This window comes from Muscardinus avellanarius (assembly GCF_963383645.1).
Source record: "Muscardinus avellanarius genome assembly, chromosome: 10".
Lineage (NCBI taxonomy): Eukaryota > Metazoa > Chordata > Mammalia > Rodentia > Gliridae > Muscardinus > Muscardinus avellanarius.
The window spans coordinates 69,376,342-69,396,311 of NC_137796.1; the positions used below are offsets into that span (position 1 = coordinate 69,376,342).

Consider the following 19,970-nt stretch of genomic DNA (forward strand, 5'->3'; position numbering starts at 1 on the left):
AGAGGGAGGGAGGGAGGGAGGGAGGGAGAGAGAGAGAGAGAGAGAGAGAGAGAGAGAGAGAGAGAGAGAGAGAGAGGAATCCAGGAAGAGAGAGAGAGAGAGGAGGAGAGAGAGAGAGAGAGAGAGAGAGAGAGAGAGAGAGAGAGAGAGAGAGAGAGAGAGAGAGAGAATGAATCCAGGAAGAGAGAGAGCAAGTGCTGGGATCAGTGTTATATAGGGGGTTGGGGTTACGGATTGGGGGCTAATAGGCTAGGAGAAATGCCCTTTGAACTAATTGGCTAGAGTCCCATGGGAGGGGGTCGTGCAGTCAGGTAATTGGCTCGGGGTCAGCTGGGAATCTCCCTTTCACTGATTGGCCAAGGGCACCAGGAGGGGACAGGTCTCCCAGGTAAGTGAACTGGTGAGGTCAGAGGGGGATGGTAGCTTAACTGCTCAGACCAGGGCCTTTCAGGAAACTTTGCTTATGGGGTTGGGGGTTCTGAAATAAGAACCTAATTCATCTAACAGGGATGAAACCCAGGGACATTTGACCTCTGAACTACACCCTCTGCCTTTTTTTTTATTCCTTATTATTGTTGTTATTATTATTATTATTATTATTATTTTATTTTATTTATTTTTTTTTTTTGCGGGTCTGGGGATGGAACCCAGGGGCATTCAACCTCCGAGCTACACCCCTTACCCTATTTTTTTTTTTTTTTTTGCGGGTCTGGGGATGGAACACAGGGGCATTCAACCTCCGAGCTACACCCCCTGCCCTATTTTTTATTCTTTATTTTGAAACCAGGTCTCACTGAGTTGCAGAGGGCCTCACTAAGTAGCTGAGGTTGTTGTGAACCGTGATCCTCTGGTCTCAGCCTCCCAAATGCTGGGATTACAAGCGTGCGCCACCACGCCCGGCTTCCCTTACCCTATTTTTTATTCTTTATTTTGAAACAGGGCCTCAGTTGCAGAGGGCCTCACTAAGTAGTAGCTGAGGCTGTTGTGAACCGCAATCCTTGGCCTTAGCCTCCGGAGTGCTGGGATTACAAGCGTGCACTCCCGGTTTTATTCTTTATTTTGAAACAGGGTATCACTAAGTTGCAGAGGGCATCACTAAGTAGCTGAGGCTGTCTGGGAACCGTGATCCTCCAGTCTCAGCCTCCCGAATGCTGGGATTACATGCATGTGCCACAACACCCAGCTCTAGCCTTATTTTTTTTTTTGGGTGGGGGTCTGGGGATGGAACCCAGAGGCATTCTACTTCCAAGCTATACCCCCTGCCCTTTTTTATTATTTATTTATTTATTTATTTATTTATTTATTTATTTTTGCAGGCCTGAGGATGAAACCCAGGGGCATCTGACCTCTGAGCTACACCCCCTGCCCTACTTATTTTGAAACAGGGTCTCACTAAGTTGCAGAGGGCCTCACTAAGTAGCTGAGGCTGTCCGCGAACCGTGATCCTCTGGTCTCAGCCTCCCAAATGACGGGATTATGAGCGTGTTTTCTTTGCCTATTTCTTGCCCTATTTTTTTTTTTTTTTTTTGTACTAAGCATGGAACCCATAGCATTTTACATTCAAGTTATACCCCCAGCCCTATTTTTTTTCTTTTTCTTTTTTTTTTTTTCTGGTGGTACTGGAATGGAACCCAGGGGTTTTCTACCTCCGGGCCATACTCCTAGATCTATTTTATATTTTATTTGGAAACAGGGTCTCACTAAATTTCTTAGAGCCTCACTAAGTAGCTGAGGCTGGCTTCAAACCTGCGTGATCCTCCTGTCTCAGCCTCCCACGTACTGGTATAACAAGGATGCATCACCATGACAGTTTATTCTTTATTTTTTTGAGACAGAGATTCACTGAGTTTCAAAGAACCTCACTAAGTAGCTGAGGCTGTCCATGAACAGAACGGTGATCCTCCTGGGATTATAAGTGTGCGCCACCATGCCCGGCCTAATTTTTATTTTGAATATGGGTCTCACTAAGTTTCAGAGAACCTTACTAAGTTGTTTAGGCTTTTTTTTTTTTTTTTTTTTTCCCCAGACCTGGGGATTGAACTCAGGGGCATTCTGTCTCCAAGGTATACTCCAATCCTATTTTATTTTATTTTATTTTATTTTATTTTTTGGTACTGAGGATAGAACCCAGGGGCATTTTACCTCCGAGCTATACTCCCAGCCCTATTTTTTTAATTCTTTATTTTGAAACAGGGTCTCACTGAGTTACAAAGGGCCTCACACTGGGTAGTAAGTGAGGCTGTCTGTGAACCAGATCCTCCTGTCTCAGCCTCCCAAATGCTGAGATTACAAGTGTGCAACACCACGCCTGGCCTATTTAATTTTATTTTGAAATAGGAACTAGCTAAATTGTGGGAGGCATCACTAACTAGCGGAAGATGGTCACAAACCTGTGATTCTCCTGTCTCAGCCTCCCAAGTACTGAGATTATGAGCATATGCCACCATGCCGGGCCCATGCTGAGGCAGTCTGAACCTGTGATTCTCCTATATCAGCCTCCCAAGTACTAGTATTACAGGTGTGTGTCACCACACTCAGCTCTCCCACTCCATTTTATTTTATATTTTGCTGTACTAGGGATTGAACCCAGGGGCATTCTACCTCCAAACTACACCCTCCCCCAGCCCTATTTTTTTAATTCTTTATTTTGAAACAGGGTCTGAGTTCCAAAGGGTCTCACTAAGGAGCTGAAATTGCCCTTGAACCTGTGATCCTCTTGTCTCAGCCTCCCAAATGCTATGATTGCAAGTGTGTGTCACCATGCCCTGGTCTCTACAGCCCTATTTTATTCTTTTCTTTGAAAACAGAGTCTCACAGCCGGGCATGGTGGTGCACGCTTGTAATCCCTGCGCTTGGGAGGCTGAGACAGGAGGATCGCACAGGTTTGAAGCCAGCCTCAGCTACTTTGTGAGGGTCTCAGCAACTTAGTGAGACCCTGTTTCCAAATAAAATAGAAAACTGTTCTGGGAGTATAGCCTGTAGGTAGAAAGCCTCTGGGTTCCACCTCCAGTACCACACATACACATAAAAAAGAAAACAGGGTCTCACTAGGTTGATGAAAGTCTCACTACTTCCTGAGGTTGCCCTTGAACCTGTGATCCACCTGTGTCAGCCTTGCAAATACTGTGGATAGAACCCAGGGGCATTCTATCTCTGAGCTACACCCCTAGAGCTGTTTTTTTTATTCTTTATTTTGAAACAGGGTCCCACTGAGTTGCAAATGGCTTTACTAAGTAGCTGAGGTTGACCCTCGATCCTCCTGTCTCAGCCTCCCAAATGTTGAGATTACAAACCTGCGCCACCACACCTGGCTTCTAGCTTTTTTATTTTATTTTTTTATTTTGGTGGTACTGGGGTTCCTGGAAACCCTTCTACCTCCAGGATATACTCCCAGACCTTTTTTCTTTTATCTTTCTTTTTTTTTTTTTTTTTTTTTAATTTGGAAACAGGGTCTCTTAAGCCAGTGAGTCTGGCTTTGAACCTGCGAGGCTGGTTTTGAGCTTCGAACCTGCGCGATCCTCCTGTCTCTGCCTCCCAAGCGCGGGGATTACAAGCATGTGCCACCACACTTGGCTATTTTTTTTATTTTGAAACTGGGTCTCACTAAATTGCAGATGACCTGGCTAAATTGTGGTGGCTGGCCATGAATCTGCGATCCATTTTACTGTCTCAGTCTCCCAAGTACTGGGATTCCAAGTGTGCACCACCATGCCTGGCATTGGGGATGAAACCCAGGAGCATTCTACCTCTGAGCTACACCCCCATCCTATTTTACTCTTTTATTCAATACTTGGGAGGCTGTGACAAGAGGATGGCAGGTTTGAGGACAGTCTCAGCAAGTAATGAGACTCTAATAAACCTAGTGAGACTCAATTTCAAAATAAAATAAGCCAGGCATAGTGGGGCACACCTTGTAATTTCAGTACTTGGGAGGCTGAGACAGCAGGATCCCAAGTTTGCTGCCAGCCTCAGCAAGTAGTAAGACTCTAACCAACCTAGCAAGACCTGGTGTGTATCGCAGAGGTAGAATGACCCTGGGTTCAATCTTTAGCAACACACACACACACAGAAACTTTCCTGTGAATTCTGTGTACATTTCTGCTCCAGTGTCTGCCCCAGAAGTTTCTGATCTGGCACCTACCTGTAGAGATTTATATCCCCTCTGTGAAGACTGATGGACAGTGTGCCCCCGGTTCTTTTCTTTTTTCTTTTTTTTTTTTTTTTTGTGGTGCTAGGGATTGAACCCAGGGGCATTCTACTTCTGATGTACACCCCCAGTCCTATTTTTTATTCTTTTTTTTTTTTTTGCAGTACTGGGAAAGGGACCCAGAGGCATTCTACCTTCAAGCTCCACCCCCAGCCCTATTTTTATTCTTTATTTTTAAACAGGGTCTCACTAAGTTGCAGAGGGCCTCACTAAGTAGCTGAGGCTGGCTGCGAACCCGGATCTTCCTGTTTTGGCCTCTCAAATGCTGGGATTACAGGTATGTGCCATCACGTGCCTGGCTCCCTATTTTTTATTCTTTTTTTTTTTTTTTGCAGGTCTGGAGATGGAACCCAGGGACATTCTACCTCCGAGCTACACCCCTTGCCCTATTTTTTAATTCTTTCTTTAGTTTTTTCTTTTGTGGGTCTGGGGATGGAATTCAGAGGCATTTAACCTCTGGGCTATACCCCTGCCCAATTATTAATTAATTAATTAATTATTGGTGGTACTGGGGTTCCTGGAAACCCTTTTACCTCCAGGCTACACTCCCAGACCTAATTTTTAGGTTTTTTTTTTTTTTGGTGTGGTGCTGGGGCTAGAATCTTTTAAAGGCTTTCTACCTTCAGGCTACACTCCTAGACCTATGTTCTGTTTTATTATTTGGAAACAGGGTCTCACCAAGTTGCTGAAAGCTTCTCTAAGTAGCTGAGGCTGGCTTCAAACCTGTGCAAGCCTCCTGTCTCAGCCTCCCAAGTACTGGGATTACAAGCATGTTCCACCATGCTGGCCTTTTTAAAAATCCTTTTTATGTTTGAAACAGGGTCTCACTGATTTGCAAAGGGCCTCTCTAAGTAGTAGCTGAGGTTGTCTGTGAAACAGGATTCTCCCGTCTCTGCCTCCAGAATGCCAGGATTACAAGCCTGGGCCACCATGCCTGGCTGTGCCATGATTCTTAAGGACATTCCTCTTCTGGATGGGGCTGTCAGTGATTGCCCTGTAATGCCCTTTCTCCTTCCTCCAACATCCCCTATAACTCCAGTGGTAGGGAAATTATATCTAAGGACTTCTGGGACTTAGGCCAAATGTAGCTGGCTAGAACCCCTTTTGGGGGTCATAGCTGGGACACGCTGCATCTCATTGTCACTGTCTCTAACTCAGGGGACAGTGACCACCTGATTATGCTCAGTTGCCTTCTCAGGTGCCCCCTTGGCAGTCACACTGTACCACACCCTCCAGGAGCCTCCTGATATAAATGTAAACGGCTAATTCTATTTATTTATTTATTTTTTATTTTTTGGTGGGTCTGGGGATGGAACCCAAGGGCATTTGACCACCGAGCTACAACTCCTGCTCTATTTTTTATTCTTTATTCTTTTATTTTATTTATTTATTTGGTGATACTGGGGTTCCTGGAGGCCCTTCTAACTCTGGGCTACACTCCCAGACCTATTTTATACTTTTTTATATTTGGAAACAGGGTCTCTTAAGCCAGCGCAGCTGGCTTTGAACCTGCGCGATCATCCTGTCTCCTCCGCCTCCCAAGCGCGGGGATTACAAGTGTGTGCCACCACGCCCAGCTTATTCTTTATTTTGAAACCAGGTCTCACTGAGTTGGGGAGGGCCTCACTAAGTAGCTGAGGCTGTCTGCGAACCATGATCCTCTGGTCTCAGCCTCCCAATACAGCTAATTCTAACCTGCTCAGGGACTTCATTTCTGGTTTAGGAAATGCTGTTTTTCCACATTTTATTTTATTATTTATTTATTTATTTTTTGTGGTACTGAGTGTGGAACCCAGAGGCTTTCTACCTCTGGGCTATACTCCCAGACCTATTTTCTACTTTATTTGGAAACAGGGTCTCACTAAGTTGCTGAGAGCCTAAGTAGCTGAGGCTGCTTTGAACCTGTGCGATCCTCCTGTCTCAGCCTCCCAAGTGCTGGGATTACAAGCATGCGCCACCAAGCCCAGCTTTGTTTTTCACATTTTTTTTTTTTTTTTTGCGGGTCTGGGGATGGAACCCAGAGGCATTCGACCTCCGAGCTACACCCTCTGCCCAATTTTTTATTCTTTATTTTGAAACCAGGTCTCACTGAGTTGCAGAGGGCCTCACTAAGTAGCTGAGGCTGTCCGCGAACCACAATCCTCCGGTCTCAGCCTCCCAAATGCTGGGATTACAAGCGTGCGCCACACGCCCAGCTCTTGTTTTTCACATTTTAATGTCTAATTATCAGAGAGGATTCTGTAAGCAAGAACGAGGGCCATGTGTTTCCCTGAAATACAGCTTCCTTCAGGAAGGCAAGACTGATGCCAAGTTCTGAGTGAGGGATAGTTAAAAGATGGCATCATATGGTAACAAATGGGCCTATTTTTCAGGCTCTGGTGTATGTGTGTGTGTGTGTGTGTGTGTGTGTGCTGAAGGGTCCGAGAGTCGCCCCCTTACCCAAAAAACGAAGGACACACCAAGGATGTAAATCACACGCAGGGTTTATTGTGCTGCTGCTCTTACTGGCTAGCCAGTGGTCAGAACGCCTTCACTAGCTTGACTGTCAGTCGAGGAATTGCCCAGCAGCTCCCAGAGGGAGCCTCTGGCCGAGCTAGCGGTCAGCCTCAGTAGACAGCAAGGAAAGTGGTCGGAGCTCGACCCAGAGCCCACTTCAGGGTCCAAATTTATAGCCCCAGAAGGGAGTGGTCACACATGTCATGGCCTGCCAAAATTAGGATACAACCAATCAAATAAGAAGCTAAACAAGTACAACCAATAATTTCGAAGAAAGCACACTACACACTTGAATCCCAGCAAATAGCTTTAAAAGACAGCCTGTCTAGTCACCGCCCTCATGCCGGGTTTGTGCTCAGTTACCATGGTAACCTCTAGCCCGGGCTATGAACCGCCAGATGTTTGCTTGCAGATAAGACTGTGGCAGGCTCAGAACTCATTTCCAAGAAAACTAGCTTTATGCTCTAAAACAGTTTTAGAATACTTCAGAAGTATTTCAGACTTTAAAGAAAGGGCTCCTTAGCATCAAGACAAGAATCTTAAAAGACAGGTTTAACCTTAAAACAATTCTTAACAGCAAACCAGGCTCTTGGATTAAAACAACTTTTAACATTAAAGTATGCCCGGGCGTGGTGGCGCACGCTTGTAATCCCCCGCTTGGGAGGCAGAGATAGGAGGATCGCGCAGGTTCGAAGCTAGCCGCGCGCGCTGGCTTAGGAGACCCTGTTTCCAAATAAAAAATGTAAAAATAGGTCTGGGAGTGTAGCCCGGAGGTAGAAGGGCTTCCAGGAACCCCAGTACCACCAAAAAAAAAAAAAAAAAAAAAAGTAAATGGGGCATAAGCAAGCAGTTTTACAGAAGCCAGACTTGAGCAGGCAGTTAATAGAAGCAGGAACTTACAAGTTTACTCTAACTAAATTCTAAATCCAAACATCTTAATTCTCAAAAACAACTTTTAACATTACTAACATTACTCCAACTTAATTCTATATCTTATCTTAACTCTATATCCTAATATCTTAATTCTATAAGGGGAGAGGGATTTCCCTAACTTAAGTCTATAAAGGGAGGGGGATGTCTTTCACAGCACTCTTACAGTGTGCGTGTGTGTGTGTGTGTGTGTGTGTGTGTTGCTGGGGCTCAAACTCCAGGCCTTGTGAATGTTAGACAAGTGCTCATATACATCCTCAGTCTTGTCCCTTCCTTCCTTCTTTCCTTCCCTTTGTCTCTTTTTTTCTTTTGTGTGGTACTGAGGATGGAACCCAGGTGCATTCTACCTCTGAGCTACACCCCAGGCCCTATATTTTGAAACAGGGAGTGACTGAGTTGCAAAGGGCCTCACTAATTAGCTGAGGCTGTCCTCAAACCACGATCCTCCTGTCTCAGTTCCCAAATGTTGGGATTACAAGAACATGCCACCATCCCGGGCTCTTTTTTTCTTTTGTGGTAATAGGGATTGAACCTATGAGAATTCTACCTCTGAGCTGCACTCTTGCTGTATTTTATTTCATTGTATTTATGGAACTCAGAGGCATTCTACCTCTGATCTACACCCCCAACCTTATTTTATTTTATTTATTTATTAGTAGCTGAGGTTGTCCTTGAACCAAGATCCTCCTGTCTCAGCCTCTCAAATGGTGGGATTATAAGCATGTGTCATTATGCCTGGCTCCCCAACTCTAATTTTTATTCTTTATCTTTATTTATTTTTATGTTTTGCGGTACTGGGATGGAATACTGGGCACATTCTACCTTCAAGCTATACTCCTAGCCCTGTTTTTTATTTTATTTTTTGTTTTTTATTTTAATTTTTTTGCAGGTCTGGGGATGGAACCCGGGGGCATTTGACCTCTGAGCAACACCCTCTACCCTATTTTTTATTTATTTACTTATTTATTTATTTATTTATTTATTTATTTATTTTGGTGGTATTGGGGATGTAACCCAGAGGCTTTCTACCTCTGGCCTATGCCCCCAGACCTATTTTATATTTTATTTGGAAACAGGGTCTCACTAGGTTGCTGAGAGCCTAAGTAGCTGAGGCTGGCTTCGAACCTGTGCGATCCTCCTGTCTCAGCCTCCCAAGTGCTGGGATTATAAGCGTGCTACTTAGTGAGGCTCTCCGCAACTCAGTGAGACCCTGTTTCCAAATAAAATATAAAATGGGTATGGGAGTATAGCCCAGAGGTAGAAAGTCCCTGGGTTCCACCCCCAGTACCACCAAAAAAAAAAAAAAAAAAAGAAAGAATAAGCATGTGCCACCACGCCTGGCTATTTTTTTTATTTTTTTTTTATTTTTTATTTTTTGGTGGTATTGGGGGTGGAACCCAGAGGCTTTCTACTTCTAGGCTATACTCCCAAACCCATTTTTTTTTTTTTTGGTGGAGGAAATAATAATTTTTAATTAAATATTGTTGCAAAATAATAATTACATGAAAAAGAATAAAATTGGACCCTTACCTAATCCCATATACAAATATTAACTCAAAATAGATAAAAGACCTAAATATAAATCTTAAGACTATAAACTTTTAGAAGAAAATCTGGGTCATAAAACCTCACAATTAAATTGGCAGTGATTTCTTGGATATGATTTCAATGGCACAGGCAACAGAAGGGTAAACAAACTCCCTAAAAAATAAAAAAAATTATTGTATATCCAAAGACAATGTAAACAGAGTTAAAAGTTACTGATAGAATGGGATAAAATATTTCCAAATGCTATATCTGGAGGTATATTAATATTCCAACTAGAAATCCTAAAAATTAACAACAATAAAAGCAAACAATACAATTTAGAGATAGGTAAGAGACTAACATAAATAATGAATCTCCACAGATAACTAATCTTAGTTGTCTGTTGGATGGAAAATCTTGTCTCTCTCCCTCCCTGTCCCTCCCTCCCTTGCTTGGCTTAGTGATTGACTTCGATATGTTTAAGTACATTGTGTGTTTTAGAGATTTTCCTCTTCCCCCCTCCTTTCTCCTCCTTTAGGTTGTCTTGTTTGCTCCTCTATAGGATTTCCTCTTTCAAGAGTTCCTCCTACGAGCCGGGCGTGGTGTCGCACGCTTGTAATCCCTGCGCTTGGGAGGCTGAGACAGGAGGATTGCACGTGTTGGAGGCCAGCCTCAGCTACTTAGTGAGGCTCTCGGCAACTTAGTGAGACCCTGTTTCCAAATAAAATATAAAAAAAGGTCTGGGAGTATAGCCCAGAGGTAGAAAGCCTCTGGGTTTCACCCCCAGTACCACCAAAAAAAAAAAAAAAAAAAAAAAAAAGAGTTCCTCCTATGACCCATTTCTCCCTAACTCTCACATATTAGGGAAAGCATCTGATTTCTTATTTTTTGTGACTGACTAATCTCACTTAGCATAATGTCCTCCAGTTCCATCCATTTCCCTGAAAATGATGTAATTGAGTTTTTTTTGATGGCTGAGTAAAATTCCATTGTGTACATATCCCACAGTTTTGTAATCCATTCATCTGTTGATGGACATCTTGGCTGGTTCCATAGTTTGGCTATGGTGAATTGTGCAGCTATGAACATAGATACACATGCATTAGTTTGGTATCAGACCCATTTTATATCTTATTTGGAAACAGGGTCTCACTGAGTTGCCGAGAGCCTCATTAAGTAGCTGAGGCTGGATTCGAACCCATGCGATCCTCCTGTCTCAGCCTCCCAAGCGCGGGGATTACAAGCGTGCGCCACCACGCCTGGCTGCCTGGCTATTTTTTATTTTTGAAACAGGGTCTCACTAAGTTGCAGAGGGCCTCATTTAGTAGCTGAGGCTGTCTGTGAACTGCCATCTTCTGGTCTCAGCCTCCCGTATGCTGGGATTACAAGGGAGTGCCACCATGCCCGGGTATTTTTTTTTTTTTTTTTGCAGTACTGGGTGGAACCCTGAGGCATTCTACATCTGAGCTACACTCAGTCCTTTTTTTTTCTTTCTCTTTGTGTTACTGGGGATGTAACCCTGGGGCCTTCTACCTCGTGGCTACACTCCCAGCCCTATTTTTTTTTTTTTTTTTTTTTTTTGCGGGTCTGGGGATGGAACCCAGGGGCATTTGATCTCTGAGCTACACCCCTTGCCCTGATTTTTATTCTTTATTTTTGAAATAGGGTCTCACTAAGTTGCGGAGAGCCTCACTAAGTAGCTGAGGATGTCAGAGAACCACAATCCGCCTGTTTAAGCCTCCCTAATGCTAGGATTACAAACATACGCCACCCTGCCCGGCTTATTATTATTTAATAATAATAATAATATAATAATAATAATAATTTTGCATTAATTATTATTATTATTATTATTATTATTATTAATTTTGCATGCCTGGGGATAGAACCAGGGGCATTCTACCTCTGAGCTACAGCCCCTGCCCTATTTTTTATTCTTTATTTTGAAACAGGGTCTCACTAATTTGCGAAGGGCCTCGCTAAGTAGCTGAGGCTGTCGAGAACTGGGATCCTCCTGTCTCAGCCTCCCAAATGCTGGGATTACAAGCATATGCCACCACACCCAGCCTGTCTAATTCTTTATTTTGAAACAGGGTCTAAATTACAAAGGATATAACTAAATATGAAGGCTGTCCTTGAACCATGATCCTCCTGCTTCAGCCTCCCAAGTGCTAGGATTATAAACATGAGTCACCAGGCCTGGCTCTCAGCCCTAATTTTTTATTTTTATATTTATTTATTTATTTATTTATTTATTTATTTATTTATTTATTTATTTATTATTTTGCGGGTTTGAGGATAGAACCCAGAGTCATTTGACCTCTGAGCTACACCCCCAACCCTATTTTTTACTTTTATTAATTTTTTTTTAAATTTTTTTTTTTTGTGGGTCTGGGGATGGAACCCAGGGGTATTCAACCTCCAGGCGGCACCTCCTGCCCTATTTTTTTAAACTTTATTTTGAAATCAGGTCTCACTGAGTTGCAAAGGGCCTCACTAAGTAGCTGAGGCTGTCCGCAAACGGCGATCCTCGGGTCTCAGCCTCCCAAATGCTGGAATTACAAGCGTGCGCCACCACGCCCGGCTTTTATTCTTTTATTTTGAAACAGGGTCTCACTAAGTTGCAGAGGGCCTCACTAAGTAGCTGAGGCTGTCAGCGAACGATGATCCTCTGGTCTCAGCCTCCTGAATGCTGGGATTACAAGTGTGCGCTACCACACACTTGTCTCTGCCTCCCAAGCGCGGGCGCTTGGGGATTACAAGCATGCACCCCCACGCCCGGCTAGCCCTAATCTTTTTTTCTTTTTTTTTTTTTTTTGGGTGGTGGTACTAGGGTTCCTGGAAACCCTTCTACCTCCAGGCTACACTCTCAGTCCTATTTTTATTCTTTATTTCGAAACAGGGTCTCACTGAGTTGCAAAGCGTTTCACTAAGCAGTAGCTGAGGCTGTCCAAGAAAGGCAATCCTCCTGTCTCAGCCTCCCAAATGCTGGGATTACAAGTGTGGACCACCATGCCTGGCTCTGACTCCCTTTTATTTTATGTGCCACCACACACAGATAAATGTACACTTTTTTTTTTTTTCAGTCCTACCTCTGAGCTACACTCCCAGCCGTATTTTATTTTATTTTCTGGGTGTGGGGATGGAACCCAGAGGCATTCTACCTCCAAGCTACACCCCTGCCCAATTTTTTTCCGCCCGCTTTCCCTCCCTCCCTCCCTCTCTCCCTTTCTTTCTTTCTTTCTTTCTTTCTTTCTTTCTTTCTTTCTTTCTTTCTTTCTTTCTTTCTTTCTTTCGTGGTACTGGGGGTGGAACCCAGAGGCTTTCTACCTCCAGCTATACTCCCAGCCCTACTTTTATATTTTATTTGGAAACAGGGTCTCACTAAGTTGCTGAGAGCCTCATTACTAAGTAGCTGAGGCTGGCTTCCAACCTGCATGATCCTTCTGTCTCAGCCTCCCAAGCACAGGGATTACAAGCATGTGCCACCACGCCCGGCTCTTCTTTACTTTGAAACTGGGTCACTAAGACAGAGGGCCTCACTAAATAGCTGAGGCTGTTTGCGAACCCCGTGATCCTCCCATCTCATTATCCTAAATGCTGGAATTACAAGCATGTGCCACCATGCCAAGCTTTGTACATTTTACTTTTTAAAAATTAGCTGTGCGTGGTGGTCTGAGAGTATAGCCCGGAGGTAGAAAGCCTCTGGGTTCTACCCCCAGTACCACCAAAAAAAATTTTTTTTTTGTGATACTAGGGAATGAACCCAGGGATATTCTACCTCTGAGTTACCCCCCTAGCCCTTTTCATTTTTTTTTTTTTTTAAACAGGGTCGTACGTAATATTCAGGTAATCCTAGCATTTAGGAGGCTGAGACAGGAGGATCGTGGTTCGAAGACAGCCTCAGCTACTACTTAGTGAGGCCCTTTGCAACTCAGTGAGACCCTGTTTCAAAATAAAAATTAAGCCAGGCATGGTGGCGTAGGCTCATAATCCCAGCATTTGGGAGGCTGAGACAGGAGGATCCTGGTTCAGGGATAGCCTCAGCTACTTAGTGAGGGCTTTGCAACTCAGTGAGACCCGGTTTCATTTTTTTTTTTTTTTTTTTTTTTTTTTTGTGGTACTAGGGGTGGAACCCAGAGGCTTTCTACTCCCAGACTTTTTTTTTTTTTTTTAATATATTTTATTTGGAAACAGGGTCTCGCTAAATTGCCGAAAGCCTCACTAAGTAGGCGAGGCTGGCTTCGAACCCATGCGATCCTCCTGTCTCAGCCTCCCAAGCATGTCATTTTTTTTGGGGGGGGGTACTGGGGGTGGAACCAGGGGCTTTCTACCTCTGGGCTATACTCCCAGACCTATTTTTTATTTTATTTGGAAACAGGGTCTCACTAAGTAGCTGAGGCTGGCTTTGAGCCTGTGCGATCCTCTTGTCTCAACCTCCCAAGCACTGGGATTACAAGCGTGCGCCACCATGCCCGGCCGAACCGGTTTCAAAATAAAGAAAAGAATAGGGCAGGGGGTGTAGCTCGGAGGTTGAATGCCCCTGGGTCCATCCCCAGACCTGCAAAATAAATAAGTAAATAAATAAATAAATAAATAAATAAATATAAAAAAAAGGCTTGGGAGTGTAGCTCAAAGGTACAATTTCCTGGGATCCATCCCCACTACTGCAATTAAAAAAAAGAAAAAGAAAAAGCTGGGTGTGGTGGCGCACAGTTTGTAATCCCCATACTTGGGAGGCTGAGACAGGAGGATCATGTGGATTCAAAGCCAGCCTCAGCTACTTAGTGAGGCTTTCAGCAACTTGGTGAGACCCTGTTTCCAAATAAAAAAACCTAAAATAGGTCTGGCACAATAGCCTGGAGGTAGAAAGCCCCTGGGTTCCATCCCCAGCCCCCCCCCCCCCCCACACACACACAAAAGAAAAAGTAAACGAAAAAAGAAAGAAAAGAAAAAAGAAACGGTCTTACTAAATTGTGAGGCTGGCATTTAATCTGAGATCTTCCTGTCTCTGCCTCTCAAGTATTGTGATTAGAGGTATGTTCCACCACTCCTGTCTTTATTTCTTTGAAAAATCATCAAAGGGTGTGGTGGCACACGCTTGTAACCCCAGCGTTTGGGAGGCTGAGACCAGAGGATCACCATTCGTGGACAATCTCAGCTACTTAGTGAGGCCCTCTGCAATTTAGCGAGACCCTGGTTTCAAAATAAAGAATAAAATATAAAGCCGGGTGTGGTGGCGCACGCTTGTAATCCCCGAGCTTGGGAGGCTGAGACAGGAGGATCATGCAGGTTCGAAGCCAGCCTCAGCTACTTAGTGAGGCTCTCAGCAACTTAGTGAGACCTTGTTTCCAAATAAAATATAAAATGGGTCTGAGAGTATAGCCCGGAGGTAGAAAGCCTCTGGGTTCCACCCCCAGTACCACCAAAAAAAAAAAAAAAATAAATAAAATAAATAAATAAAAATAAATAAATAAAATAAAATATAGGGCAGGAGGTGTAGCTTGGAGGTCGAATGCCCCTGGGTTCCATCCCCAGACCCATAAAAAAAGAAAAAGAAGAAAAAATTCAACTGATTGAATGAGACCCACCTACACAATTAAATTTGCTTTACTCAAAATATAGTGATTTTTTTTTTAGTATTTTCTTTCTTGTATTCATGAGATGAGATATTCTTTTTTTTGTGGATCTGAGGATAAAACCCAGGGGCATTCGACCTCCGAGCTACATACAGCCCCTGCCCAATGTTTTATTCTTTATTTTGAAACAGGGTCTCACTGAGTTGCAGAGGGCCTCACTAAGTAGCTGAGGCTGTCTGCAAACCGAAATCCTCCGGTCTCAGCCTCACAAATGCTGGGAATACAAGCGTGCGCCACTATGCCCGGCTCGAGATATTCTTACATTGCTCAGGTTGACCCTGAATTTAAGAGACCCTCCTGAATCATGCATGGCAACTCACAACAATAATCCTAGAACCTAAGAGGCTAGAACAAGAGGATCACAGTTCCTGCCCAGCCTCAGAAATTTAGCAAGGCCTTCTGCAATTTAGTGAGAACTTGCTTCAAAATAGAAAATAAACTGGGCATGGTGGAGCCTGCTTGTAATCCCAGCCTTTGGGAGGCTGAGACAGGAGGATCGCAGTTTGCAGACAGCTTCAGCTACTTAGGCTCTCCGCAATTTAGTGACACCCTGTTTCAAAATAAATAATAAAAAATAGGGCAGGGGTGTAGCTCGGAGGTAGAGTGCACCTGGGTTCCATCCCCAGACCCGCAATAAATAAATAAATAAGTAAATAAATAAATAAAAATAAGCTGGGCATGGTGGCGCATGCTTGTAATCCCAGCATTTGAGAGGCTGACAGGAGGATTGCGCAGGTTCCAAGTCAGCCACAGGTACTTAGTGAGACCCTGTTTCAAAATCAAGAATAAAAGCACGGCATGGCGGTGCATGCTTGTAATCCCAGCATTTGGGAGGCTGAGACTGGAGGATTGGCGGTTCAAGGACAGCATCAGTACTTAGTGAGGCCCTTTGCAACTAAGCCAGACCCGGTTTCAAAATAAAGAATAAAAAATAGGGCCGAGGTGTAGCTCAGAGGTAGAATGCCTCAAGGTTCAATCTCCAGTACCACAACACCCCCACACACACACAAAATAAAAATAAGAGAGACCCTCCTGTTTCAGCCTCCTATATAGTATTATGGGCCCCTACACTTAATTTCAAAGTATACTGATTTATTTATTTATTTTTTTGGTGGTACTGGGGGTGGAACCCAGGGGCTTTCTACCTCTGCGCTATACTGCCAGACCTATTTTCTATTTTATTTGGAAAGTATACTGATTTAATTGTTGTTTTTTTTTTTTTTTTACGGGTCTGGGGATGGAACCCAGGGGCATTTGACCTCCGAGCTACAGCCCCTGCCCTATTTTTTATTCTTTATTTTGAAACCGGGTCTCACTGAGTTGCAGAGGCCTCACTAAGTAGCTGAGGCTGTCCGCGAACCGCGATCCTCCAGATCTCAGCCTCCAGAATGCTGGGATTACAAGCGTGCGCCACCACACCCGGCTTTGATTTAATTGTTAATCTCAAACTTGACACGGTGGTGCACTCTTGTAATATCAGTACTTGGGAGGCTAAAACAGAAGGTTCTGGGTTCACAGACTTCCTCAGCTACTTGATGAGACCTGGTTTCAAAGATAAAGAATAAAATATTAGGCTGGGGTAGAATATCCCTGGTTTCAATCCCCAGCAACACATTAAGAAAAAAAAAAAAAAAGCCAAGTGTGGTGGTGCACGTTTATAATCCCTGCACTTGGAAGGCGGAGACAGAAGTATCGCGCAGGTTGGAACCCCCTTGCTGGTTTAAGAGACCCTATTTCCAAATAAAAATATAAAATAGGTGCTGGGCATGGTGGCGCACGCTTGTAATCCCCGCGCTTGGGAGGCGGAGACAGGAGGATCATGCAGGTTCGAAGCCAGCTGTGCTGGCTTAAGAGACTCTGTTTCCAAATAAAGTGTAAAAATAGGTCAGGGGATGTACCGGAAGTAGAAGGAATTCCAGGAACCCCAGTACCACCAAAAATAAATAAATAAATAAATAAATAAATAAATAAATAAATAAAATTAAATAGGTCTGGGAGTGTAGCCTGGAGGTAGAAGGGTTCTATTCCCAGTACCACCACCACAAAAAAAAAAAAAAAAAAAAAAAAAAAAGCTGGTGTATAGCTTAGAGTTAGAAGGCCCCCTGGGTTCAATTTTCAGGATTGAAAAAAAAAAGTTAATCCTCAGCTGGGTGTGGTGGCAGAATCTTGTAATCTCAGTACTTAAGATGCAGAAATCAGCGGATGCAAGGTTTGAGGACAACCTCAGCAAGTAGTGAGACTCTCATTAACCCAGTGAAACCCTGGGGGTGGAACCCAGGGGCATTCTACCTCCAGGCTACCTGCCCCCCCACCCCGCCCTATTTTTTATTCTTTATTTTGAAACAGGGTCTCACTAAGTTGCAGAGGGCCTTACTGAGTAGCTGAGGCTGCTGGCAAACTGCAATCCTCCTGTCTCAGCCCCCCAAATGCTGACATTGCAAGTGTGCACCACCATGCCTGGCTTCCAGCCCTATTTATTTATTTATTTATTTATTTATTTATTCATTGATTTATTTTTATGTCCTGGGGATTGAACCCAGGGGCATACTACCCCGAGCTACACTGCCAGCCCTATTTTTTTTTTTTTTTTTTTGGTGGGTCTTCGGATGGAATCCAGGGGCATTTGACCTCCGAAATACACCCCCTACCCTAATTTTTATTCCTTATTTTGAAAAGGTGTCACTAAATTGCGGAGGGCCTCACTAAGTAACTGAGGCTGGCCGCAAACCGCAATCCTCCTGTCTCAAACTCCTGAATGCTGGAATTACAAGTGTGTACCACTACGCTGGGCTCCCAGCCCTACTTTTTACTCTTTATTTTTAAACAGGGTCTCACTGAGTTGCAAAGGGCCTCACTAAGTAGCTGAGGCCGTCCACAAACCTCTTGTCCCAGCCTCCCAAATGCTGGGATTACAAACTTGCGCCATCACCCCTGTCTCCTTTATTTTTTTTTAAACAGGGTCTCACTGAGTTGCAAAGGTCCTCACTAAGTTGCTGAGGCTGTGCTCAAACCATGATCCTCTGGTATCAGCCTCCCAAATGCATGTGTTACCACACCCGGCTGGAACTGTTCTTTATATGTAGGTATTTAGGGGCAACCCCTGGGAAAGGTACTTGTACCATCTTTAACGTTATCTACTTTTTTTTTTTTTTTAGGTCCTGAGTTTGCAACCAAGAGCCTCTCCCTTGCTCCACAAGCACTTTATCACTGAACATTACCTCCAGCCCCCATCACTTACTTATTTTTGCCTTCTGTCCCTTGTACCCAGGGTACACAAGGTGTCTACTCCAGGGGCCAGGTGGGGAGTTGGGTTACATGTTCTCCATCCTCTTGACTTTGGGGCCTTGCCTGGGGTAGGGCGGTGGAAAGTGCACGCAAATACTACTAAAGCCCACTCACAGCTCAGAGTGCATGCTGCTGGCCATCCACTTTCCTGGGGTCATCAAAAGTAAGAAGTGGCTGAGCGTAGTGGGATATTTTGGAATCTCAGTACTTGGGAGGCTGAGACAGGAGGATCCCAGGTTCAAGAACAGCCTCAGTTACCCTCCGTAACTCAGTGAGTCCCTGCTTCAAAATAATAAAAAAATAGGTCTGGGGGTGTAGTTCGGAGGTATAATGCCCCTGGGTTTAATGCCCAGTTATCCCCGACCCCCAGGCACACAAAAAAAATGGAAAGTGAGGGTGTGGGGCCCTGCCTGGAGGGCGGGGCAGGGTCCTAGGAGAAGGAGGGCGCCGAGGCGGGCGTCAGGGGCGGGCCTGGGGAGGCGCGCGCCGGGATGGAACAAAGACAGGGGCGGGGACAAAGCCCCAAGGCCCGGGTCCCGCCTCGACAAAGGCCGGCCCTGCCCGGCGGCCAGGCCCGCCCCGCCTCCCCCTCCCTCGCTGCCGGGACCTCGGGGCGGCGGGGCGGCGGACCGCAGGGCGCGCGCCAGGCTCCCGGGCCCCAGGCTCTCCGCAGGGCCCTGAGGCGCACCCCGAGGCTTTGTCCTCTGCGGGGTCCTGGCGGGTCACCCTCTCCCCACTGATCCTGCTCCCCGCCCCCCAGCCAGGGTTGTCCCCCAGATTCTTCCCCCGCCAGCCAGGACTGCTGTCCCCGAGACCCTGCCCCTTCTCAGACAAGGTTCCTCTCCCCCAGTTCTGCCTTCCCCTGACGAGTCCTCTTTCCCCAGGGACTTCTCTCCCCCAGATTCTGCTACCCTCGGGCAGGATTTTTCTTCCCCACAGTCGGCCTGGTCCCCTCACGCAGCAGTTGGCACGCTTGGAAAGACATCAAAGTCAGGACAGGGGTGCTAATATACCGGGAGGGAACTCGGGGGGCGGGGCAAAACTTATTGACTGGCCGCTGTGATTTACGTTTGACTTAGGCAAGTTTCTGGTTTTCTCAAGTTTAACAATAAAAAGGCTAAAAACTGTCGCTGCTTTAGGACAGAAACTTCCTAGCCACACGGAGACCTCCGCCCCTCCACCTGGGTCACGCCCACTTTCCAGGAGACCCGCCCCCTCTCCATAACTATTGGGGGGGCGCGGCCGGAGGTGTCCATCGGCAGGACAAAGGGGCGGGCATTAGGATGACGGTACGCATTGCGCCTGCGCCGGGGCGACCGTCACCTAGCGGTGGGGGCCCAGGGGGTGGAGCCAGAGAGAAATCAGGTTGCAATAACGAAGCACACGCCCCGCACGCGATTTCAGTTGAGACGGTGACGTCACAGGGCCACGCCCACTGAGGGCCTTGCTCAGGTGGGGTTGGCCGTAATGGGAGGGCCAATGCGGGCGCCTGCGTACTCGCGGCCTCGCCAGCGGCGGCCGGTCTGGGCCCCGCCCCCGGGCTGCGGTACCCAGCGCGCGTGCGCTGCAGCGTCGGCGCCAGATATTTCTGTCCCGCCCCCAGGCCGTGGCTCTTTCTGCAAGCGGGCGCGCGGTGGAGCGGTTGTTCTTCCTGCGCGCGGCGCGTGTCTCGGTGGCGGCCGAGGGGGCGCGGGCGGTGCCGTCGGGAGGCGAGCAGGCAGCAGCCGGCGGAGCTTCGGCAGCGCCCTGCGCGCGGCAGGCGGCAGCCCAGCAGACGCGTGGCGGCGCTCGGCCTCGCGGCGGCGGCACACAGCGGCCCAGCCGTTAGTGGCGAGAGGGTCTGCGCCTGCGCGGCCGGCCCCGCGCCCCTCCTCCCCTCTGGGCGC

At 46.0% G+C, this 19,970-nt stretch overlaps 1 pseudogene across 1 annotated transcript in view; it reads left to right on the top strand.

The window, feature by feature from the left end:
- Positions 1-19,912, top strand: part of LOC308268697 (purine nucleoside phosphorylase-like) — a 34,570-nt pseudogene extending 14,658 nt beyond the window's left edge. Inside the window, exons 2-3 of the transcript in view lie at positions 19,288-19,373; positions 19,688-19,912. The product of the transcript in view is annotated as a purine nucleoside phosphorylase-like (transcript). The remainder of the gene's footprint in view (positions 1-19,287; positions 19,374-19,687) is intronic.
- The last annotated feature ends 58 nt before the right edge of the window (positions 19,913-19,970 follow it).